The sequence below is a fragment of the Chiloscyllium punctatum genome, chromosome 1 (assembly GCF_047496795.1).
Source record: "Chiloscyllium punctatum isolate Juve2018m chromosome 1, sChiPun1.3, whole genome shotgun sequence".
In the NCBI taxonomy this organism is placed as follows: domain Eukaryota; kingdom Metazoa; phylum Chordata; class Chondrichthyes; order Orectolobiformes; family Hemiscylliidae; genus Chiloscyllium; species Chiloscyllium punctatum.
In genome coordinates this window covers 9,267,727-9,286,290 of record NC_092739.1, presented here as the reverse complement: position 1 = coordinate 9,286,290, position 18,564 = coordinate 9,267,727, and the positions used below count along the sequence as shown (strand labels likewise).

The 18,564-nt window shown below is 43.2% G+C and overlaps 1 protein-coding gene across 4 annotated transcripts in view; it reads left to right on the top strand.

Annotated features, from left to right (window-relative positions):
• Positions 1-18,564, top strand: part of arhgap10 (Rho GTPase activating protein 10) — a 205,769-nt gene that overhangs the window by 2,046 nt on the left and 185,159 nt on the right. Inside the window, exon 1 of one of the 4 annotated variants that reach the window (XM_072567813.1) lies at positions 6,708-7,057. The exons of the other annotated variants lie outside the window; for them this stretch is intronic. The gene's annotated coding sequence lies outside the window, so the exon portion shown is untranslated. Of the gene's footprint in view, positions 1-6,707; positions 7,058-18,564 lie in introns of those variants that run through there. 4 annotated transcript variants of the gene reach the window in all.

Sequence of the window (18,564 nt, the reverse complement as noted above, 5' to 3'; positions counted from 1 at the left end):
TGTGTGGGAGAGAGTGGTGTGCGTGTGAGAGAGAGTGTGCGAGTGAGAGAGTGTGTGTGGAGATAGAGAGTGTGTATGGGAGAGAGAGTGTGAGTGTGAGAGAGAGTATGTGTGTGAGAGAAAGAGTGTGTGTGTGAGAGAGAGAGTGTGTGTGAAAGTGAGATAGAGTTGTGTGATAGTAGAGAGTGTGTGTGAGTAAGAGTGTAGTGAGTAGAGAGATATGTGTGAGAGTGTGTGAGAGAGATGTGTGTGTGACAGAGAATAGAGTGTGTGATAGTAGAGAGAGTGTGTAGAGAGTAGTGTGTCAGAGTAGAGAGAGTGTGTGAGAGAGTGTGTGTGAGAGAGTGTGTGTGAGAGAGTGTGTGAGATAGAGTGTGTGAGAGAGTAGAGAGTGTGTGTGAGAGAGTGTGTGAGAGTGTATGTGAGTAGAGAGTGTGAGAGAGTAGAGAGATGTGTGAGAGTGTGTGAGAGAGTGTGTGTGAGAGAGTGTGTGTGTGAGAGAATGTGTGTGAGAGAGTGTGTGTGAGAGAGTGTGTGTGTGAGAGAGAATAGACTGTGTGTGAGAGAGTAGAGCATGTGAGAGAGAGTAGTGTGAATAGAGAGAGTGTGTGTGAGAGAGTGAGTGTGTGAGAGTGTGTGAGAGTAGAGAGAGTGTGTGTGAGAGAGTGTGTGTGTGAGTGAGAGTGTTTGAGATTAGAGTGTGTGAGAGAGTAGAGAGTGTGTGTGAGAGAGAGTGCGAGTGTGTGTGAGAGAGTGTGTGTGAGTAGAGAGTGTGAGTGTGTGATGGAGAGTGAGTGTGTGAGAGAGAGTGAGTGTGTGAGAGCGAGTAGAGTGTGTGTGAGACAGAGAGAGTGTGTGTGAGTGTGTGAGATAGAGTGTGTGTGAGAGAGAATAGAGAGTGTGTGTGAGAGAGAGTGTGTGAGAGAGTAGAGAGTGTGTGAGAGTAGAGAGTGTGTGTGAGTAGAGAGTGTGTGGTGAGTAGAGAGTGTGTGTGAGTAGGAGTGTGTGTGTGAGACAGAGTGTGTGGTGTGAGAGAGAGAGTGTGTGAGTGAGAGAGTCTGAGAGTAGAGAGTGTAAGGGTGTGTGAGAGTAGAGAGAGTTTGTGTGTGAGCGAGAGAGTGTGAGAGTAGAGAATGTAAGTGTGTGTGAGAGAGTAGAGAGAGTGTGTGTGTGAGAGAGAGTGTGTGTGAGAGAGTGTGAGAGTAGAGAGAGTGTGTGAGAGAGAGTAGTGTGTGTGTGAGAGAGTGTGTGAGAGAGTAGAGTGTGTGTATGAGTGTGTGTGTGTGAGTGTGAGAGTAGAGAGTGTAGTGTGTGTGAGAGTAGAGAGAGTGTGTGTGAGTGTGAGAGAGTAGAGAGTGTAAGTTTGTGAGAGAGAGAGTGTGTGTGTGAGAGAGAGAGTGTGAGAGAGTGTATGAGAGAGAGTGCTTGAGAGAGTAGAGAGTGTGTGTTGAGAGTAGAGAGAATGTGAGTGTGTGAGAGTAGAGAGTGTGTGAGAGAGTGAGAGTAGAGAGAGTGTGTGAGAGAGAATAGTGTGTGTGTGAGAGAGTGTGTGAGGAGAGTAAGAGAGTGTGTGTGAGAGAGAGTAGAGAGTGTGTGTGAGAGAGAGAGAGTGTGAGAGAGTAGAGAGTGTGTGTGTGAGAGAGAAGTGTGAGAGTAGAGAGATTGTGTGAGAGTAGAGTGTGTGTGAGTTGTGTGAGAGAGTGTGTGTGAGAATGTGTGTGAGAGAGTAGAGAGTGTGTGTGTGAGTGTGTGTGAGAGAGTAGAGAGTGTGTGTGAGAGAGTAGAGAGTGTGTGTGTGTGAGAGAGAGTGTGAGAGTAGAGAATGTAAGTGTGTGTGAGAGAGTAGAGAGTGTGTGTGAGAGAGAGTAGAGAGTGTAAGTTTGTGAGAGAGAGTGTGTGTGAGAGATAGAGAGTGTGTGAGAGATAGGAGAGATTTTGTGAGAGAGAGTAGTGTGTGTGTATGTGAGAGAGAGTGTGTGTGAGATAGAGTGAGAGTAGAGAGTGTGTGTGTGAGAGAGTGTGTTGTGTGAGGGTTGAGAGTGTGTTTGTGAGAGAGTAGTGTGTGAGAGTAGAGAGTGTGTGTGTATGAGGTTGAGAGTCTGTGTGTGTGTGAGAGAGTAGTGTGTGTGTGTGAGGGAGAGTGTGTGTGTGAGAGGAGAGTGTGTGAGAGAGTAGAGAGAATGTGTGTGTGTGAGAGAGAGTGTGTGAGAGAGAGTGTGTGAGAGAGAGAGTGTGCAGAGAGAGTGAGTGAGAGAGAGAGAGAGTAGTGTGTGTGAGAGTAGAGAGTGTGTGTGAGAGTAGACTGACTGTGTTGTGAGAGAGAGTCTGTGTGTGAGGTATGAGAGTGTGTGTGTGTGAGAGAGTAGTGTGTGTGTGTGAGAGTGAGAGTGTGTGTGTGAGAGAGAGTGTGTGTGAGAGAGTAGAGAGAACGTGTGTGTGTGAGAGAGAGAGTGTGTGTGTGTGAGAGAGAGAGAGTGTGAGAGAGAGAGTGTGAGAGAGAGTGAGTGAGAGAGAGAGTGTGTGCGTGAGAGAGAGTGTGTGTGTGGGTGAGAGAGAGAGTGTGTGAGAGAGAGAAGAGAGTGTGTGAGAGAGAGAGTGCGTGTGAGAGAGTGTGTGAGAGAAGAGAGTGTGTGTGAGAGTGTGTGTGAGAGAGAGTGTGTGAGAGAGTGTGTGACAGAGAGAGTGTGAGAGAGAGTGAGTGAGAGAGAGAGTGTGTGCGTGAGAGAGAGTGTGTGTGTGAGAGAGTAGAGAGTGTGTGAGAGAGAGTAGAGAGTGTGTGTGAGAGAGTAGAGTGTTGTGTGTGTGTGTTGAGAGAGTAGAGAAGTGTGTGTGAGAGAGACTGTGAGAGAGAGTAGTGTGTGTGTGTGTGAGAGAGTGTGTGGTGAGAGAGTGTGAGAGTGCTAGAGTGTGTGTAGAGAGAGTGTGTGTGAGTGTGAGTAGAGAGTGTAAGGTGTGTGTGAGAGAGTAGAGAGTGTGTGTGTGGAGAGTGTGTGAGAGAGTAGAGAGTGTAAGTTTGTGAGAGAGTCGAGTGTGTTGTGTGTAGTGAGAGAGTGTGAGTAGAGAGTGTGAGTGTGTGAGAGAGTAGAGTGTGTGTGTGAGAGAGTGTGAGTAGAGAGTGTGTGTGAGAGAGTAGTAGTGTGTGGAGAGAGTGTGTGTGAGTGTGTGAGAGAGTAGTGTGAGTGAGAGTAGAGAGTGTAAGTGTGTGTGAGAGTAGTGTGTGTGTGAGAGAGTAGTATGAGAGTGTGAGAGTAGAGTGTGTGAGAGAGAGTAGTATGTATGTCTGAGAGAGTGTGTGTGTAAGTGTGTGTGAGAGAGTGTGTGTGTGAGTGTGAGAGTAGACAGTGTAAGTTTGTGAGAGTGTGTGTGTGTGTGTGAGAGTAGAGAGTGTAAGTTTGTGAGAGAGTGTGTGTGTGTGAGAGTAGAGAGAGTGTATGTGAGAGAGAGTAGTGTGTGTGTGAGAGTAGAGAGTGTAAGTTTGTGAGAGTGTGTGTGTGAGAGTAGAGAGTGTATGTGAGAGAGAGTAGTGTGTGTTGTGAGTAGAGAGTGTATGTGAGAGAGAGTAGTGTGTGTGAGAGAGTAGAGTGTAAGTGTGTGTGAGAGAGAGTGTGTGTGAGAGAGTAGAGTGTAAGTGTGTGTGAGAGAGAGTGTGTGTGTGTGAGAGAGTAGAGTGTAAGTGTGTGTGAGAGAGAGTGTGTGTGTGTGAGAGAGAGTGTAGTGTGTGTGAGAGAGAGTAGTGTGTGTGAGAGAGTAGAGTGTAAGTGTATGTGAGAGAGAGTAGTGTGTGTGAGAGAGTAGAGTGTGTAGTGTGTGAGAGAGAGTAGTGTGTGTGAGAGTAGAGTGTAAGTGTATGTGAGAGAGAGTGTGTGTGTGTGTGAGAGAGTAGAGTGTAAGTGTATGTGAGAGAGAGTGTGTGTGTGTGTGAGAGAGTAGAGTGTAAGTGTATGTGAGAGAGAGTGTGTGTGTGTGTGTGAGAGAGAGTAGTGTGTGTGAGAGAGTAGAGTGTAAGTGTATGTGAGAGAGAGAGTGTGTGTGTGTGAGAGAGTAGAGTGTAAGTGTATGTGAGAGAGAGTGTGTGTGTGTGTGAGTGAGAGAGAGTAGTGTGTGTGAGAGAGTAGAGTGTAGTGTGAGTGAGAGTGTGTGTGTGAGAGAGAGTGTTGTGTGTGTGAGAGAAGAGTAGTGTGTGTGTGAGAGAGTAGTAGTGTGTGTGAGAGAGTAGAGTGTAAGAGTGTTGTGGAGAGAGAGAGTTAGTGTGTGTGAGAGAGTAGAGTGTGTGTGTGAGAGAGAGTAGTGTTAGTGAAGAGTAGAGTGTAGTGTGTGTGAGAGAGAGTGTGTGTGTGTGAGAGAGAGTAGAGTGTGTGTGAGAGAGAGTAGTGTGTGTGAGAGTAGAGTGTGTGTGTGTGAGAGAGAGTGTGTCTGAGAGTAGAGTGAGTGTGTGAGAGAGAGTAGAGTAGTGTGTGAGAGAGAGAGTGTAGTGTGTGAGAGAGAGTGTGTGTGTGTGAGAGAGGTTTTGTGTGTAGAGTAGAGTAGTAGAGTGTGTGTGAGTGTAGAGAGAGAGTGTGTGTGTGAGAGAGTGGGTGAGAGAGAGTGTAAGTGTGTGTGTGAGAGAGTAGAGTGTGTGTGTGTGAGAGTAGAGTGTGTGTGTGAGAGAGTAGAGTGTGTGTGTGTGAGAGAGTAGTGTGTGGAGAGTAGAGTGTAGTGTGTGTGAGAGAGAGTGTGTGTGTGAGAGAGAGAGTAGTGTGTGTGAGTAGAGTAGTTGTGTAGAGATGTAGATGTTGTGAGAGAGAGAGTGTAGTGAGTGTGTGTAGAGAGTAGTGTGTGTGTGAGAGAGAGTAGTGTGTTAGAGTAGAGTGTAGTCTGTAGAGATAGTTGTGAGAGAGTAGAGTTAGTGTATCGTTGAGAGAGAGTGAGTGTGTGTGTGAGAGAGTTAGATCTGAGTGAGTGAGAGTGTCTAGAGAAGTAGTGTATGTGAGAGAGAGTGTGTGTGTGTGAGAGAGTAGTCGTGTCTGTGAGAGATAGATGTAAGTTTGTAGAGTAGTGTGTGTGAGAGTAGAGTGTAAGTGTGTGTGTAGAGATTAGAGAGTTGTGTGTGTGTGAGAGAGAGTATCTGTGTGTGAGAGTAGATAGAGGTAGAGAGTGTGTGTGTAAGAGAGTAGTGTGTGAGAGAGTAGAGTGTAGTGTGTGTGTGAGAGAGAGAGTGTGTGTCGTGTGAGAGAGAGTCGTCGAGAGTAGAGTGTGTGTGTGAGAGAGTAGAGTGAGTGTGTGTGTGAGAGAGAGAGTCGTGTGTGTGTGTGAGAGAGAGTAGTGTGTGTGAGAGAGTAGAGAGTTAGTGTGTGTGAGAGAGAGAGTGTGTGTGTGAGAGTAGAGTGTAGTGTGTGTGAGAGAGAGTGTGTGTGTGAGAGAGTAGAGTGTAGTGTAGAGAGAGAGTGTGTGTGTGTGAGAGAGAGTATGTGTGTGTGAGAGAGTAGTGTGTGAGAGACTGTAGAGAGTAAGCTGTGTGTGTGAGAGAGAGAGTGAGTGTGTGTGAGAGAGTAGAAGAGTAAGTGTGTGTGAGAGAGTAGAGAGTGTAGTGTGTGTGAGAGAGAGTAGTGTGTGTGAGAGAGTAGAGTAGTAAGTGTCTGTGTGTAGAGAGAGGGAGTGTGAGTGAGAGTGTTGGTGAGAGAGTAGAGTGTAGTGTGTGTGAGAGAAGTGAGTGTAGTGTGTGAGAGAGAGTGTGTGTGTGAGAGAGTGTAGAGTGTAGTGTGTGAGAGAGAGAGAGTGTGTGTGTGAGAGAGGTAGAGTGTAAGTGTGTGTGTGAGAGAGAGAGTGTGTGTGAGAGAGTAGAGTGTAAGTGTGTGTGTGAGAGAGAGTGTAGTGTGGTGTGAGAGAGAGAGAGTAGTGTGTGTGAGAAGTAGAGTGTAAGTGTGTGTGTGAGAGAGAGAGTGTGTGTGTGAGAGAGTGTAGTGTGTGTGAGAGAGAGTGTGTGTGTGTGAGAGAGAGAGTGTGTGTGAGAGAGTAGAGTGTAAGTGTGTGTGTGAGAGAGAGAGTGTGTAGAGTGTAGAGTGAAGAGTGTGTGTTGAGAGAGTAGAGAGTAGTGTGTGTGGAGAGAGAGAGTAGTGTGTGTGTGAGAGAGAGAGTAGTGTGTGTGAGAGAGTAGAGTGTAAGTGTGTGTGTGAGAGAGAGTGTGTGTGTGTGAGAGAGTAGAGTGTAAGTGTGTGTGTGAGAGAGAGAGTGTGTGTGAGAGAGTAGAGTGTAAGTGTGTGTGTGTGAGAGAGAGAGTGTGTGTGAGAGAGTAGAGTGTAGTGTGTGTGTGAGAGAGAGTAGTGTGTGTGAGAGAGTAGAGTGTGTGTGTGTGAGAGAGAGAGTGTAGTGTGTGTGTGAGAGAGAGAGTGTGTGTGAGAGAGAGAGTAGAGTGTAAGTGTGTGTGTGAGACAGAGAGTGTGTGTAGAGAGTAGAGTGTGTGAGTGTGTGTGTGAGAGAGTAGAGTGTAAGTGTGTGTGTGAGAGAGAGCAGAGTGTGTGTGAGAGAGAGAGAGTAGTGTGTCGTGAGAGAGAGAGAGTGTAGTGTGTGAGAGAGTAGAGTGTAAGTGTGTGTGTGTGAGAGAGTGTGTGTGTGAGAGAGAGAGAGTGTGAAAGTGTGTGTGTGTGCTGAGAGAGAGAGTGCTCCGCCCTCATTCCCCGGACTGCCCCAGAATTAGGGGCTGTCGCTGCAACAAAACCTTTGCAGCTCTCGCCTGGATACTTTGTAGCGAGAGCTGTTATCCCTGAGAGCCCCAGGATCTCCCCAGACCGTCCCCCCGCTCCCTCCCTCCCTCCCTCACACACAGTTTCCTTGGAGCTGCTTCCTGAGAAGCTCGGGGTGCTGCATTTTTGCTGTTCTCCCCCCCCCTTGGGTCACCGCAGGAAGATTTTCGAGAAGGCGGGAAGTCATGGGTTTGCAGCCCCTGGAGTTCAGTGACTGTTACCCTGGGGAGACCTTACTTTTGGGAAAGGTTGCGAGCACACGAAGCCGAATTGGAAAAGACAACAAGTTCATTAAGGAGTTGCTGAAGGATGCAAAGCGCTGATCGCAGCCAGCAAGGGTAAGTGAGTGAACTTGGGCTGGCTCAGCTTCTCCCGACGGGGCTCGGATTGAGGGGGAGCTCAGTCAGGGCCCACTGCTGAGAGCTGGGAAAAATGGTCACGATTGAACAAGCCCCCCCCAGACTTATCCAATACTTATGATTTAAACACTAACAAATTGTCAGTTCACCGAGTGCCGAAAACTTTAGTTTAAAAGGGCAATTGCATATCCTGAAAATGTTCTGAAGCAGATCTTGGGGAAAGAAGGTGTTGAATGTGATTGTTTATTTTGTTCGCCAATCAGCTCTCTTCTTTCTGTACATTCTCACTGCATTTCCCATCCATTGGAAATGTTTCAATGTGTCAGGGATTTCAGGATGCCTTATACAGTGCATTTGGCAGACTGCACTCTAAGTACTGTGAATATTGTTTGGACATAAAGAGAAACATTCCTATCCCAGATTTAAACATCTGGAAAGAAAGACTGGTAGCTGTTTCGATTTTCATGTTTAATAAATGTTTCAAAGCTCTTTACAGCTAATGAAGTGCTGATATTTTGTGGGAGAAGATTGAGTTATAACGACTGAGGCATTTGGGTGGGTATATGAATAGGAAGGGTTTGGAGGGATATGGGCCGGGTGCTGGCAGGTAGGACTAGATTGGGTTGGGATATCTGGTCGGCATGGACAGGTTGGACCAAAGGGTCTGTTTCCGTGCTGTACATCTCTATGACTGGGTTGAAAAACTTCAGCCTGCACAGGAGGAGAGAGACTCAGCGCTTTAGTAATAGTTGTGCAACAAGCTTTTTTAAAGAAAAGTAATTCTTCAAAGTGTAATTAAAACACTCTGAGGTGTTTCTGAAATCTCAGCACATTTCTCCCCACCATTTTCAAAAATCTCACATAAACAAAGTTTAAGTGTGGAGAGAAAGCAGCTTTCCAGTGTGTCTCACTAACTTGATGGAGTTTTTCGAAGAAGTAAAGAGGAGGATTGATGAGGGCATGATCTATATGGATTTCAGTAAGGAGTTCGACAAGATTCCTCATGGTACACTGGTTAGCAAGGTGAGACCACATAGAATACATGGTGAACAATTTGACACATAACTGGCTTGAAAGTAGAAGACAGATCCAGGTGGTGGAGGGTTGTTTTTCAGACTGGAGGCCTGTGACCAGTGGTGTAGCACAAGGATCGGTGCTGTGTCCACTGCTTTTCGTTATTTATATAAATGATTTGGATGTGAACAAAGGAGGTACAGTTAGTAAGTTTGCAGATGACACCAAACTTGGAGGTGTAGTGGACAGCGAAGAAGGTTACCTCAGAGTGCAATGGGATCTTGATCAGGTGGGCCAATGGGCTGAGAAGTGGCAGATGGAGTTTAATTTAGATAAAGTGTGAGGTGCTGCATTTTGGAAAGGCAAATCAGGGACTTTTAGGGTGAGTGGGTAAGGTCCTGGGGAGTTTTGATGAACAAAGAGATCTTGGAGTGCAGTTTCATAGCTCCTTGAAAGTGGAGTCACAGGGAGACAGAATAGTGAAGAAGGTGTTTGGTATGCTTTCCTTGATTAGTCAGTGCATTGAGTATAGGAGTTGGGAGGTCATGTTGTGACTATACAGGACATTGATCAGGCCACTATTGGAATACTGTATGCAATTCTGGTAGTCTCGCAATAGGAAGGATGTTGTGAAACTTGAAAGGGTTCAGAAAAGATTTACAAGGATGTTGCCAGGGTTGGAGGGTTTGAGCTACAGGGGGAGGCTGAACAGGCTGGGGCTGTTTTCTCTGGAGCGTCAGAGGCTGAGGGGTGACATTATAAAGGTTAATAAAATCATGAGGGGCATGGGTAAGATAAATAGGCTTTTTTTTCCCCCTGGGGTTGGGGAGTCCAAAACTAGAGGGTATAGGTTTAAGATGAGAGGGAAAAGATTTGAAAGGGATCTGAGGGGCAACATTTTCATGCAGCGAGTGGAGCATGTATGGAAGGAGAAGAGGAAGTGGTGGAGGCTGGTTACAACATTTAAAGGCATCTGGATGGATAAATGAATAGGAAGGGTGTAGTGGGATATGGGCCAAATGCTGGCAATTATTAGAATTATTTCAGATATCCGATCAGCGGGGATGAGTTGGACTGAAGGGTCTGCAGATGCTGCCAGACCTGCTGAGTTTCTCAAGCAATTTCTGTTTTTGCTTCAGATTTTCAGCATCCCCAGTTCTTTGGTTTTGAGATGATGGAATAATGTTCACTTGGCTGGGTGAGTGTATCCCAAGAAATGCTCCAAAAGCTCAACACCATTCAGGGCAAAGCAGCTGCTTGACTGGAATCCAGTCCATCGTGCATTGTGGCTGCATTCTTTACAATCTACAAGGTGCAGTTCAGCACCTGCTAAGGTATCTGTGATGGCATCTTCCAAACCCGCATGCTGTACTGCCTGGAAGAACAATGGTAACATACATAAGACTGACACAATCTGTAAGTTCCTCTTCACGGCATGTACAATCCTCACTTGGAACTATTTAACTGTACATTCTTCATTGGTGAGCCAACACCTTAGAATTCTGTATCAACACAGCAAGGTCTGGAGTAGGTGAAGAAAACAGCTAACCAGCATTATCTCAGATCAATTTGTGATGGCCAGTTGTTACTGGTCCAGCTAACATTGCTTAAATCCTTTGAATAAATCACCAAAGCCAAGTGTTAGTACAGGACTTGAAGATTGCAGTAGCTGTTGGCACACAGGGGACTGTGAAGCAAGTACTGCCTACTCATGGAGTTGCATCCAATACAAGTTGTTTACTTTTGGGTTTTGCAAATTGAGACAGGTTTTATTTGTCCTGTACTCTGCCTGTAATGAGCAACCAATATGACATGTTAGCGAGTTTTGAGAAGATTTGTGGAAATGACATCACCACAGGAAATAACATCATCAACCCAAACATATAAATAGAAAGCAGGAATTATCAGCAGTGCTTCGCCTGAGGCCCACTGAAGATGTTACCTAGTAGGGTGACGAAACATCTGGAAATGAACCTCCCAGCTCAACGAGCAAACCTACATCCACAGTGTTATTTGATTTGATCAGCCATTCACTGGGACATAGAGCCTAAATAATTTGAAAAACATTTTAAACAAGCTATTTCGGACTGCTAATATGCAACGGTTATGTGAGTGATATTTTCCATTGATGGGATGCTACCATCAGTCCGAAAAGATGTTCTGCCTGTCGCACAATTGAGCAATGTCCTTTTAAATATCAGAGCACTTGCTTAACAATCCTAAGTGCACTCACAACTGCACTGAGGTAATTTATGATAATTAGTTGTGCTCATAACATGACTAATTTTTGTTAGCTCAAAGTAGCATATATGATTCCATGGGAACAATTCTCTGTAAACAAAAGGAATATATTCAAGACTTGCAACTTAGTTCCCTGTTGCTTTCTCCATAGTAATGCCTCAGCCAATCAGCATTGGTTTGCAAACTAGTCATTACCCTCCTCCTTTTAAATTGTTATCTGAATATTTGTAATTTTGGATTCTTGTGTTTATGCCAATGAGTGCAAGATAAAAGCTTTGGGAAGATATTTCTCCTTTCAAATAACATTTAAAAGTAACTGTCGTGGTCTTCGGTTCCTCGTCTTCAAATGTTGTTCTCTTCCAAAAATTCTATCACATTAAAAAATGTTGTGCTCTATCCAAAAAATAATGGTGAAGACAATGGAATATACTGAATTTGAGAAAAAATATTTCTAGAAATGACATTTGTGTTAACTGCTGCTATCTCTAAAATTATCTTGGATCTATTAATACAGTTAATAGGGTAGCTTTCCTGGATTACAGCAGAAACTACACTTCAAAAGTGTTTAATTGGCTGGAAAGGACTTGAAAGTTGTGAAAAGTGCTGTATGAAAATAAATCATAGAATCCCTACAGAACAGATAGAGGCCATTTGGCCCTTCGGATCTGCACTGACCCTCTGACCCAGACCCATTCTCCCGTTATATTCCTTTAAGCCCGCATATATTGTGTCATGGTTTATCCACCTAACCTGCATATCCCTGAACACTACCGGGCAATATAGTACAGCCAGTCCACCTAACCTGCACATCTTTGGACTGTGGGAGGAAACTGGAACACCTGGCAGAAATTCAAGCAGACACAGGGAGAACGTGCAAACTTCACACATACCTGAGGTTGAGAATTGAACCCGGGTCCCTGGCACTGTGAGGCAGCAGTGCTGACCACTGAGCCACCTGTAGCTTTGCAAATCTATACTAAGGAACTTGCGAAATTTACTTTATTAAATATAATTTTTAACAGGAATACTGGTGAAATATTTCACCTAAAGAGTCCTCAGTGATGCAGTTTCACTAAAGTGAAGTGGAGATGTATTTTACCTTGACATTTAAACAAACATTTACAATTGTACAATACAGACTTATCACTTCATTATGTATTTTAGAAAGTATTTCATGTCCCTCAGCTTTTTTTTGTTACAATAGGGTGTGTTTGGCTGGTGGGTTTGGAAACAGCTGTTTCAGATGAGCAGCATCATGACTCATTTGAACTCTAATAGTGGGTGTGACTATTGCATAAAACAGTAATTCCAAACGTTGTGTTGGCAGATTGAGTAAAACATGGGTGAGTGTAACAGTGAAGCACAAGCAAATGACTCAGTGTCAAAGACAGGAATTATGTGGGATTTAATCATGGACCACATTGGGTATTGTGGCAAATGCGCACTCATTTAAGAGAAACTTGATCGTCTTGATCTGTGAGCAAAGAAGTGCAGATACATTTTAATATCAGGAAATGTAAGTTTATGAAATTAAGGAGCAGGAGAGTTAACGTGGATACTATCAAGATGCTGTTCTTGGGCTGTTTCTCAAACAGTGTACACAGTTCTGAGATATATAGCAGGAGATTCCAAATAAATCCAGAGAGAGAATTGTAAAATTCTATCTTGCTCTGATATTTGACCTCCACTTGGCAAACTGGATACCACATAGGTCTCTTTATTTCAAAAGACGATACTACTATTAGAAGGGATAGAGAGAGGGACGATGGCTGATTTCAGAGTTTAGAGGAATAATGTTTATGGAGACAATAATTACATTGGTTATTTTGAATAATGAGTGCAGATATACTCTTTTGTTTTAGTGTTTACAATTATGAAACATTTCAGCAAAGTAATTCCAAGTGGCCTCTCCTGTTTACAAAGGGTCATATTTACTCATTTAAAACTGCAATAGGAAATGCCTAAGAAGCCTTTAACTAGACAGAATAAATTAACAGTATAGATGGTAGGCCAATAAACTTTAATGGTTTTCAATAAAGAACAGGCCATTTCAACAATTCAGGATAGCATTGTGGGTAATGATAACCAGAGGGTGACAGGCAGGAACATAGCATGCAAACATAAAGCGTCAGTATATAAAATCAAATTGGAAAAATGGCAAATAAGACAGCAGTAAAACATGTTTATCTGAATGTTTGTTGCATTTCTAACAGTGTAGATGAATTGAAAGTACAAGTGGAAATAAATGAAAATGTATGAAAACTACCATAGAGACACACTTGCAAAATTACCAGGACAAAAATCGTTGAACAGCCAGGACATTTGATAATGTAGAAAAACAAAATTATTGACCGGGGAGGAAGGGTAATTTGAAGATGGGATCGATCCAGTTCTGAGAGATGATATTGATTTAGAGGATCGAGCTATAGGATTAGGTGAAGAATATGGAATAGTAAGGAATGGAAGTCCCTGTTGGGAATGGGGTGTATACATCAAGAAATAATAGGGACTTGTATGAAAGGTACTACAATAATTGTGGGTGATTGGACAAATCAAACTGGCAAAGATCACCTGGAGGATAAGATCATAGAATGTATTTGGACGAGTTTCTACAAATAATATGTCTTAGAAGCGAGTGGGATGTGGGCAACTTTAGACCTGGTAATGTGACAGGGTTAATAAATGACTTCACAGTCAAGGATTCTCTTGGTAAGAGTGGTCACAGTACAATAGAGCTTCATTTTCAGTTTGAAGGTGAGAAATTTATGTCTGAAACTATCTTAAACATAAATAAACACAATTGCCAAGGTATGTAGTGAAGTGGGGCAATAGGTTAAAAGGTGAGAGGGTACAGAAGCAATGGCAAACATTAAATAAGATATTTCATAACTCTTAATGTGGAAGTAATCCAGAGAGAGAGGTGGGATGGGAGAAGGGGGTGGGGGAGGCTGTCCTTCACAAATCACATCCCAATAACAATCGAAAGGGAAAGGAACAAATTGACCAGAATCACCAGACTGGGAAAGCCAGCGAGGCTAAAGGCTGGTGATTATACCCTCTGGACTTAATGGCCACCACCCAAGTGTCAAAAGGCAGACAAGGTGGATGCAGTGGCTGTAAACTTCCAACATTTCCAAGATTCTGGAAAGATCACCGTGAACTGAGAAACAGCACCTTTTGTTTTGATTGGCCACTTTGCAAATTTCCAAATTCAACATTGAGTTTAACACTTTCAAATCATAAACACTTCCCTCCCATTATAAATTCCACTTCTTTGCATATTTTGTTTGCAGAAGTAGAGCATTTGCTTGAGACACATACTTTGTTCTTAGCTTATTTTCTGGCCACATCACTGTTTCCTTTGGCACTGTAAGATCAATTTTTCTTTCATTCAGTTTTTTTCTTTCATCCAGCCTGTCCTGCCTTCCAGCATATCATTGACATTCCTTTTGTCCTTGTCCGTCCACCCCTTCACTGAAGCCGATGACATCTGGCTTTTCTAGTTCTGATGAAATCATATTAGTCTGCAACAGAAATTGTTTCTGTCCACATATGCTGCCAGAACGAAGTGTTTCTAGCATTTTCTGTTCCCATTTCAGGTGGCCAGCATTCATTTTATGCTGCTTTTTGATTCTTTAACTTTCATATTCTTTTGGTAATATGGTATCCAAAACCACTGCTAATCTTACAAATGCATCCTAACTAAAGTTAGGCACTTGTTCAACATGACCTTCTCACATTTGTATTCTATATCCTTGTATGGCTCTATTGTCTTCTGCTACCACCTTGTTATTTGTATTTGAGGTCTATTTTTCTTTCTGATTTTTGTTTCCAAAATATGAGACTTCACATGGAAAGAGTTATAACAAAATGATCAAAAACATTTCACTGGAGTATCAGGAAATGAATTTTATTACAGAGCCACACGAGGTGATATTGGGACAAAGATGTAGGCTTTAAAATGTGTTATACAGAGAGGACTACAAAAGCAGAGAAGTATAGGGAGAGCTTTCAAGGGTTTACTGCATCAGCACTTGGAGGAAGTGTTGGCTATGGGTTTAAAATTTCATCTGAGTATGAAACCAGAATTGGAGGAAAGCCGCAAGTTCAAATCACAGCAGTTCAGAGGGTATGAGGTCATGGAATGTTTTGAAACCAGGGTGTGAATTTTAAAGTTGGGAGGTTGGCAGGCTATTCATCTAGAGCAAGGATGGGTGAACAGGACATGACGTGAATTAGAAAACGGGCAATAGATACTTAAATGAGCCAAGTTATGTCATGTAAAAGACTGACAGCCCTCTAGGAGAGCATCAGAATAGTCAAGACTTGAGATAACATAAATTTGGATAAAGATTTCTTCAGATGAGTTGAGGAAAGGGTGGAGTTAGGTAATGTTATGGTAATAAAATGGATGATTTTGGTGACTGAAGTGGGTATGTGGTCAGATCATCGTGGGACAAAATATGACAAAAGATGGAGAATACACCATTTCAGCTTCAGAGTGTTTGTCGGCTGGAGGGATGGATTCATTCTGAAACAGACTTTGTGAGAAGAACTGAAATTATCCACTTTCCCAATATCTAATTATATTTAATTAGATGTAAGAAATACTTGAATCATTAATTTGTGAACAGCTTGCAATCAGGCATTGAGTTAATTATGGCTGAACATATGGACGTATTTAAACTATTGCATCTTGTGTGAAACCCGATTAAATGTTTACATTAGATTGAGCAATATGCAACCATGCAAAGTAGGATATAGTGAAATTCTCCTCATCCTTACCCCTTCTGAATGAAATAGGGTGGAATGACGTACATATGACAGTGTTCATATTTGGATATTCTAGGGTTCAAATGTTCTTGATTATTATTTTAGGATTTTCATGATAGTGCTATCCTTAATGGACACACATCATAAAATCAGGTCATGTTTGACTGATTGCTTTAAATTCTTGTTGAATAAAGGATGTGGTGTATTTGAATTTTCCGAACATTTGAGCAAGTACCTCATTATCAAAATGAATGCAAGAGCAATGAGGAGCACGCAAAGTAGATTGACGATCAGGGCAGAAACGAAAATGTGTTGCTGGAAAAGCGCAGCAGGTCAGGCAGCATCCAAGGAACAGGAGAATCGACGTTCAGAAGAAGGGCTCATGCCCGAAACGTCGATTCTCCTGCTCGTTGGATGCTGCCTGACCTGCTGCGCTTTTCCAGCAACACATTTTCAGCTCTGATCTCCAACATCTGCAGTCCTCACTTTCCCCTTATGATCAGGGCAACAAATATTTGACGAATCTATACAGCAGAGAAACAGGCTATTTAGCTCATCCCTTCCATGTCAGCTCTCTGCAAGAACAACTCAGCTGGTCCTACTCCTCTTTCTGCATTTTCTCTGTCGCCATGCAATTTTTTTCTCTTCAGGTAATTAACTGCCCGCAGCATCCTCAGGCTGTGAATACCAGATCCAAGCCACACATCGCAAAAATATATCTCCTCATGTTGCTATTGCTTCTTTTGCCAGTCATCTTAAGCTGTTGCAATCTGGTTCTCTGCCAATAGAGGCAATGTCTCTCTATTTAGTTTGTCCCGATCCCTCGTTACATTGAGTACCTTTCTCAAATCTCAACTTTCTCTTGAAAGAGAAAAGCCCCTGCTTCTCCAATCTGTGCAACAGAAGTCTCATGCCTGAAATCGTTCTCTAAGACTTTTCCTGTACCTTTTCCCTTGCCTGCATTTTCTCTAACCATGTAGGGTGGCACAGTGGCTCAGTGGTTAGCACTGCTGCCCCACAGCACCAGGGTCCCAGGTTTGATTCCAGCCTCTGGCGACTGTCTGTGTGGAGTTTGCACATTCTCCCCGTGTCTGCGTGGGTTTCCTCCCACAGTCCAAAGATGTGGCCAGTTGAATTGGCCATGCTAAATTGCCCATAATGTTAGATGCATTAGTCAGAGAGGGGGTGGGTTACTCTTTGGAGGATCGCTGTGGACTTATTGGGCTGAAGGGCCTGTTTCCACACTGTCGGGAATCTAATCTAATTTAAAAATGTAGTGTTTTGAATTGGGAAAAATGCTCCAATTGAGACCAAACCATAAAGGGGTCACCATAATATGCCTATGGTCACAGAAATTTGAGGGTGCAGACATGAGGATCAATGGTCGGCACAACATCGTGGGCTGAAGGGCCTGTTCTGTTCTATGTTCTATAACACCCTTGCTTTTGTACTCCCTTTTATAAATCCGAGCCTCTTGCATCACTTGTTAAGCACTTAGCCATTTTGCTCTTCCACTGCAAGGTGAGGACATATACCCTGGTCCCTTTGCCCCTGCCCCCATTTTTACCCTTATACCCTTTATTTCACATACGGTCTTTTTGTCCTTCCAAACTCTAACTGTTCACACTTCTCTGTGTTGAGTTTCAGTGGTCTTTGTTTTCTAACACTCAGCCAACATCATCTCTGTACTGCCACTCCCCCTTTCAGTCCACGGATTTGAACTCTTCTGACACCAATGTAGCACTTGATCAGACACGTTTGAAAGCATGTATATACCCCATCATCTGCATTACCCTCTTCAACGCTCCTTTACATTATCAAAAAACTGAGTCAAATTAGTTGCACATGATTTGCTTTCAACAAATCCAGCTTGGCCTTTCTTCGTTAACCCACATTGTTTAAGGGATTAATAATTTTGCTACAAAAGCTTTTCTGCCACTGTGGTTAGATTGAATCACTGGCTTCTCATTGCTTACCATTGCACCATTTATTGAAAGAAGGTGAAACACTCGTAATTCTCTAGTCCTTTTACATAACCACTGTATTTGAGGAAGATTGGAGGCCATTAGGTTAGATTCCCTACAGTGTGGAAACAGGTCCTTCGGCCCAACAAGTCCACACTGACTCTCGGAACAGTAACCCACCCCCTCTGACCAAAGCACCTAACATTATGGACAATTTAGCATGGCCAATTTACCTAACCTGCACATCTTTGGACTGTGGGAAGAAACCGGAGCACCCGGAGGAAACCCACACAGACACGGGGAGAACGTGCAAACTTCACACAGACAGTCGCCTAAGGCTGGAATCAAACCTGGGTCCCTGGCGCTGTGAGGTTGCAGTGCTAACCACTGAGCCACCATGCCACCCTACTTTGGCAGTTTCCACCCTTACTTCCATCAGTAAAGTTGGATTCATCTAATTGGAACCTTGTGATTGGTCAACTTTAAGTACAGCCAGCCATTCTACTACCTCTGCTTTATCAATTTCTATACCACCCACTTCACCTTTCATTCTGTTCTCACAGTGTTGTCCTTGGTAAAGGCTGATGTGGAGACTCATTTAGTACCTCAGCCATGCCTACTGTCTCTCTTCATAAATCACCTTTTAGATCCCTCAGCCATCCTACACTATTTACCAATTTTTATTTACCTCTGTGCTTATACAGGACATTTGGATTCCTTTTTAAGTTAGTGACCAGTCTCTTCTCATAATTTCTCTTGTTTTTATTTTCTCTCTGAACCTCATTCTCATTTATATTTTCGGCTTAACGTCTGGTTTTCAGTTCCATCGTGCTCTTTACCTGTTTTTGTATGATAGGTGCTCTGGCTCAGTTTGTTTTGTCTTCCTCCTCCTGGGAATGTAACCCAACTCAATTTGAACTTTCTTCTATTTCACTGCAGTCCATTGTTGAATTACAGTTTTGCCTGGCCAAAGTATACTTCTAGTTCACATGAACAATGTCTGTTCTCACTGCGTTGAAATTGGTCCTTCTCCCATGCAATACTTTTGGTCTAGATAGCTCCTTGTACTTTTCCGTTGCTAAACTAAATCTTACATTAGAAACCATCTCAGCAAATGATGAGAAATTTTGAAAAAGTAAATGATATTTTCTGAGCACATCAGGTTAATGAGGCAGAGGACATTAAGACATGTTGAAGTATTTGCAGCATTTAGCAGGATAAATTATGAAATATTTTGTTCCTTGACTGGAATGTCAGTTTGAAGTTCTAAGTTGGAGGAAGGCCAATTTTGACGATATTAGGCAAGAACTTTCGAAAGCTGATTGGGGGCAGATGTTCGCAGGTAAAGGGACGGCTGGAAAAAAGGAAGCCTTCAAAAATGAGATAACAAGAGTCCAGAGAGAATATGTTCCTGTTAGGGTGAAAGGAAAGACTGGTAGGTATAGGGAATGTTGGATGACTAGAGAAATTGAGGGTTTGGTTAAGAAAAAGAAG